Raw genomic sequence first — 6,736 nt, 5'->3', positions numbered from 1 at the left:
GAGGGCTTGGCACCTGCCAAACACTGTTCTGAAGAGTTTTTCGTGGATTAACTAATTTTGTTCTGCAAGGATCCTGTGCCATGTACTATTATTAGTACACTGGTACTAATTAGTGTTCCTAATACTTTATTAACAGCATGTACTATTTAACATGCCCAGAGTGCAAACAGGGGCCCACCACTGCTGCAAGGCTTTTCCCAGGTCGAGCAGTTGGGAGAGACCGAGCTGTGATCCAGGCCCAGCCAACCTTGGCTGTGGGTGCCTGGCACTCTGCTAGGACTTTCCCAAGAGGCTGTCATCAGCCACGACCCAGCCATTCTGCTGGCAGCTTAAATAGACAGTCTCCCTGATAGGACTCACACTTTCGTAAAGAAGGTAAGATAGTCAAGCATCTCACAGAGTTCAGAGCAAACTCAGGCAGAAGCTACCGACAAGGGATGGGCCATGGGCGCCTGAAGCAGACAGGATGGCCAGTGACGGGGGTTCCCGTCTTTCAGATGGAAAGGATTCAAACAAGCTCAGAGAGAAGGAGGCATTTGCAGTAGAACCTTTAAAAAGAAAGAAAAAAAAAGAAAGAAAGAAAGAACCCCACAAATGAACAAAGGAAAAGCAGAATCAGACCAAAACTCCAGAGAGCACACTGAGGGTTGCCAAAGGGGAAGAGGAATGGGCAAAACGGGTGCCGGAGAGCAGGAGACACAGACTTCAGTTGTGGAATGAGTAAGTCATGGGGATGAAAGGCACAGCACAGGGAATACAGTCAATGGTGTTGTGATGGCCCTGTGTGGTGACAGAGGGGAGCTCCGCTGGTGGGGAGCCCCGCATAGCACACAGAGTTGTCCAATCACTCTATTGTGCACCTGAATCTAACATCACATTTTATGTCAACTGTATTTAAATAAATAAATAAAGTGCCATCTCCACTTTCCCTAATCACGGGACAGGACGGCAGGAAGAGTGAGCAGCAGGTGGCGGGAGGCTCAAAGTCAGAGTTCACAGGAAAGAGGACTCCTGGAGGTTTAGAGTGAGGGAGATAGGGGCGTGACAGGTGACCCAACCTGTTTAGCATGGGGCAACTGGAGAAAAAGAAACATTCTTTACCAAGGAGGGCACCCCAAGGGGGCTGGGCAGCGTGAGCAGTTGAGTTGAGGAGTTACGAAGATGCCCTCCATTCAGAACATAAGGCAGGAAGCATGAGTGGAGTGGCCTTGGGAAGGTGTGCATCCTTGGGGAGTGGGCACTTCCACAGCCCTGGAGTAGGGGGTGGTCTTGTCCGTGAAGAGAGTCAGGTACCTTAGAAGAGAATTTAATGTTAATTGTTTTTCTTGTAAAGTCACTTAATTTTATGATAATCCACTAAGACTGACAAGAAGGGGGACCTTTGAATAATTACCACATTTCTCTCTTGCAAGGGGCTTGTAGGTCACAGCTACGGGTGACTTGCCTCTTCTTTAAAACTGGTGGTTTAAAATGAGTTGTTTGGGTTCCTTCTGGGCAGCACCTTCAGGAACCTGGTGGTTTTCTTCCTCTTTGGTTTTCCTGTCCTGGCTCCTTGTGGGGAGATGGGGTGGGACTGGGAACAAAAAGCCAGCAAGGGCCCTGGGCACATCGGGTCTGTGTACAAGTGGCCTTGCCTGCTGGTTTTTGGCAACTCCTATTCTCTTTCTAAGAAAAACTTAAAAGATAATTTTGGATTTACAGAAGTATTGTGAAGATGGTGTAGATGCTGCCCTGGTGTCCTTTGTCTGTTGCTATCCTGTTACGTGCCTGCCGTGGTGCATTTTCAAACAATGCAGATGTATGAGCTTCCCGTAGCTCCTGTAACAAGTCGCCCCAATGTGGAGCTTTGCAACAACCAGATGCATTCTGCTACAGTTCTGGAGGTCAGAACTGTGGCCTCATAGCTCCTTAATTGCCTCAGTGGGCTCAGGTCAAAGTGTTAGCAGGGCTGTGTTCCTTTTGGGGGCTCTGGGAAGAACCCATTTGTCTCTTCCAGCTACTCAAGGCTGTCTGGGTACCTTGGCTTGAGGTCTCCTTCCATTTTTTTTTTTAAATAGACTTACTTTCTGGGGAAGTTTTAGGTTCATCATAAAATTGATTGGAAAGTACAGACATCTCCCATAAGCCTCCTGTTGCCACATATGGCCAGTATCCCTCATCTATCAACATCTGGCACCAAAGGGGCACATTTATTGCAACTGAAAAACCTGCACAGGTATGTCACTCAAGTCCATAGGTTACGCTGGGGCTCAGTCTTGGTGTCGTGCAGTCTACAGGGTTTGACAAATGCTTGTGATGTGTATCCGTTATTGCAGGATCATAACAGAATAGTTTCACTGCCCTAAAAAATTCTCTCACCCATCCTGCCTGCTCTGTTAACCCCTGGAAATGTCTAATCTTTTTACTGTCTCTGTAAGTTTTTTTTTTCTTTTTAAGATTTTATTTGTTTATTGGAGAGAGCATGTGAGCAGGAGCAGAAGGAGGGACAGAGGGAGATGGAGAGGGAAAAACAGACTCCCCACTCAGCAGAGCAGAGAGCCTGACATGGGGTTCCATCTCAGGACCCTGGGATCATGACCCGAGCTGAAGGCAGAGACACTTAACGAACTGAGCCACGCAGGTGCCCCTCGGTAAGTTTTCTTATTCATGAACATCATAGAGTTGGAATCCTATAATATGTAACTTTCTAGATTGGCTTCCTTCACTCAGTCATATGCATTTAGGGTTCCTCTGTGTCTTTTCATGGCCTCTTAGCTCATTTCTTTTTACTGCTGCCTGATGTACCACATTTTATTTACTTGTTAATGGGCCTGGGGTTGTTTCCACATTGGGCAGTTAATGGGCCTGGGATTATTTCCATTTGGGGGCTATTACAAATATGTTGTTATGAACACACATGTATATGTTTTTGTCTGGACATTTATGTTTCATTCCTCTTAGCTATATTCCTTGGAGTGCCATTTCTGAGTCACATGGTACCTCTGTTTAGCCCTCGGAGGGCCTGAGAGACTGTTCTCCAGAGCAGGGGCAACATTTTGCCTTCCCACCAGCAATGAGTGTGGGCTCCATTTTATCCCCATCCTTGCCAACACATGTGATCCTTAGTTAGATCTTTGGTTAGAGCCATTCTAGTGGGTGTGAAGTGGTTTCTCACTGTAATTTTGATAAGGGTCTACTATCCAGTAACATTTTTTTATGGTATTTTGTTTCTCTCTAGCAGAGGACCCAATCACATAATGTATTCAATTATCATGTCTTAGCCTCCCTTACTCTAGCACTAATATTCTTAGATTCCTTTCTTCCCAAGCCCAATGTTTACTGATGAAGGCATTTTTTAAAGAAAATAATCTACTTTGAGTAGCATTTTGAATTTTTAACACAACCTACCTGAACAGCATCACAAGAGGGTTCCCACACGGTAGTGTCTCACTTGGACACAAAGCAGACAATTTGTTTTTTGTTTTGTTTTGTTTTTCATATGCCAGAAGGGAAACAAAAATATCATACAAGCTTCCTGTGAGTGTATCTTGGGTGCACTGAAAGCTGGATCTCACGAATAAGAAAGAAGGAACAGCCTGTTTGACAGTTTTGGACCAGGAAGCCCTTGCGTCCTTGAACAACCCAGCTGCACTGAAGAGTTAGGACAGGCTTCCTGGGAGCCTCATAAGTCCTCTCAAATTCCCCACAGAAGGGACCATTGTGCAGGCTAGAGAGCCCCTTCTTTATTGTCCCGCCCCTCAGCCTACATCAGAAAGCTGACGTGCCCACCCATGATTCTTTCAAGGGTTATTTGGGACGGTGCTGGGTTGCAGTAGGAACTAACTCCCATCTAAGGGGCCAATCCAAGTCTAAGCTTCTCTCAGCCATCACCCTGTCTGTGCTTTGAAAGGAAGTATCTGCATGAACTTGTATACCATTCTGTGAATGGTACATGGACAAGATCATTCAACTGGGGAGAGATTTAAATTCTCAAAAACAGATGGTCAAGTCACTTTTCCCATACTGCCATGCCAATCTGAATACCTACTAGAATGGTCGGAATCGAGGCATTAGACATTCCAGCTGGCAGAATACTTGGCTGTTTATAGTCAGAGGAGCTTGTATGGTCACCATTTCCTTCCTCTCTGCACCCTTTCCTGGAAGCAAAAAGGACCTGCCTGCCTCCCATTTCCTACCCCTTTCCCTTGATCTCTGCAGGTTGACTGCAAGCCTGTGGGAGGTGAAGGACAGATGGTGAGGCAGGGTACCCTCTCTCAGGCACAATCAGATCTTACCTACCCATCTAGACTGGCAACCCATGCTCTCCTGTCACAATCCTCCCTCAGTTCCTATAAGACCTTATCTACTCATTGACCCTAATATGGTTCATCTTTCCTCTTCCCCAGCTTCAGTGCACATGTTCCTTCCACCTGGAATCCCTTCTGCTCATCCAGATCTTAGCCTGTTTGGAAGGGCAACCCCAAATGTCACTTCCTCCATGGACCCTCTGTAGACCTTTTACCCCTCCACCCTGAGCACCAAGCACATAGTAGATGCTGATCAATACGTGTTGAGTGAGAAAGTGAAGGAAGGAACAAAGTGTTCATTGCCTATGTTGCTTGGAGACACTGATTGGAGTGACAGAAGATTAGAGCACAGTGGCCTTGGGGGTATCCAGTCTATAGGATGTTGATGGTTGTCAGGTTAATTAATTCTACACTCTCTTATTCTATTTGTGCCAGGAAGCTGGAGACAGATTTGCTGAATGAGGCCGCTTGGCCCTGATTTTTCTGTTTTATGCAGACAAGAATGTGGTCTTGCTGACACTGGGTTTGTTCAGGAATCAGAAATCTGATGTTTATGAATATTCTTTTGAGTGGAAGCATCAGTTGTAGAGACTCTTTGTATAAATTCTTCCTGAAGAGTGTTGAGAGCCTGAGTATCACATGACTGTGGCAAAGGGCAAAATCAAACTTCTCAGATCCATTAAGACCCCTACCTTTCATGGTCAATGTCACTGGCAGCCATGTACACCTCCTGCTCCCACCCCTGCCAACTCCCCTACCACAGCCACAACATTGATTTGGATGGCTCAGAGAAGCCGCACTGCCCAGGATGGTGCTAAGTTTCTGTAGCTGTAGGTAACTGTACTGGGCACTTAGAGTGGGATAGTCAGGTTCTTCAGAAATGATGCCTTCGAGGGGTGCCTGGGTGGCTCAGTCAGTTAAGCACCTGCCTTAGGCTCAGGTCATGATCCTGGGGTCCTGGGATAGAGACCCACATAGGACTCCCTGCTCGGTGGGGATCCTACTTCTCCCTCTCTCACTGCGCCTCCCCCTGTTCATGCATGTGCGCACAGGCTCTTTCTCACTCTCTCAAGTAAATAAATAAAATCCTTAAAAAAAAAATGGATAACTTCTGTTATGGACTGAATTATGTCCCCTCCAGATTCACATGTGCAATTCTTAACCCCCAGTACCTCAGAATAGGACTGTATTTAAAGATAAGGTCTTTAAAGAGGTATTTAAGTTAAATGAGGTCATGTGAGTGGGTCCTAATCCAATCTGACTGATTTCCTTGCAAGAAGAGGAAATCTTGACAGAAACATATACAGTGGAAGAGCCATGTGAGGACATAGGGAGAATATGGCCATCTACAAGCCAAAGGGAGAGGCCTCAGCAGATACTAACCCAGCCAACACCTGGATCACAAAACTTTAGCCTCCAGAACTATGAGAAAATATATTTGTTATTTAAGCCTCTCCGTCCATGGTGCTTTGTTATGACATCCCAAGCCAACTAATGCCCCCCTAATAGGTCTATGGTGGATAGTCACATACATGATGATCTTCTCAATAAGACAACATTCCATCATCCTCTGCCTGAAGAGCATAATGCGGAAGACTTCATGTGTGTGAAAACATCTCACTAGCTGTGAAGGGTTATACAAACCCAGTTTCTACACCTGTAGAGATCGGGAAATAATACCCTTCTTTGTAATACCCTATGCTTGTCCTGCAGGGTAAGGCTCAATGTGGAGGCTGGAGAAATTCTAGTTGGCCAACTGAAAAGTGACTGACAGTGGGTGAAATGTTCACCGCTAATGTTCTGTACTGCCTTGGCTGGGAGGTTTGGGTTGTGTAGGACAATCTACTTCCTTCCTGGGTGTGACCAACTGACACACCTTCGCTGGAGTCTTAGACTGGAGTCTGTCTCCAGAGGATCCATGAAGAGAATTCCACCTTCATTCATGTCATAGCTCCAGCAGACCAAGAAAGAGGACCGATGTTCAGTCACTGCATTTCTGTGGACAAAGCACTCTGCCTGAATAAACTGTGTCCTCACCCACAAAATGAGGATGTTGGATTAGATGACTTCTACAATTTCTTTCAGCACTAGAATTTATGATTCTCTCCTTGGATCAGTTAGCATACATTTGGCTATAAACTTGATTCCAGCTGCCTTTGGGCATGGAAACACTCACCATCTCATGTAATAGCAAGCTCAGAGGGACCTGCTGTTTCGTCATTCTATCCTTAGTATCAACTTCATTCCAGCACTGGTTCTCTTCTTGGTGGCAAGATGATGGCAGCCAAAGCTATTGGGGGTTCATGTTAATCAAGAAAGAGTGAACATCTTTACTATACCATGGAATATACATTTTCTTAGTCTGATTAGGCCAGTGGAGGACACATACCAATCTCTGATCCATGCGAAATGTCAAGGGGTGCCTGTGCTGATGGACTTGATTGAGTGGG

The sequence above is a fragment of the Mustela nivalis genome, assembly GCF_964662115.1.
Source record: "Mustela nivalis genome assembly, contig: HAP1_SCAFFOLD_1982, whole genome shotgun sequence".
Lineage (NCBI taxonomy): Eukaryota > Metazoa > Chordata > Mammalia > Carnivora > Mustelidae > Mustela > Mustela nivalis.
Note: the sequence above shows the minus strand (reverse complement) of the source record.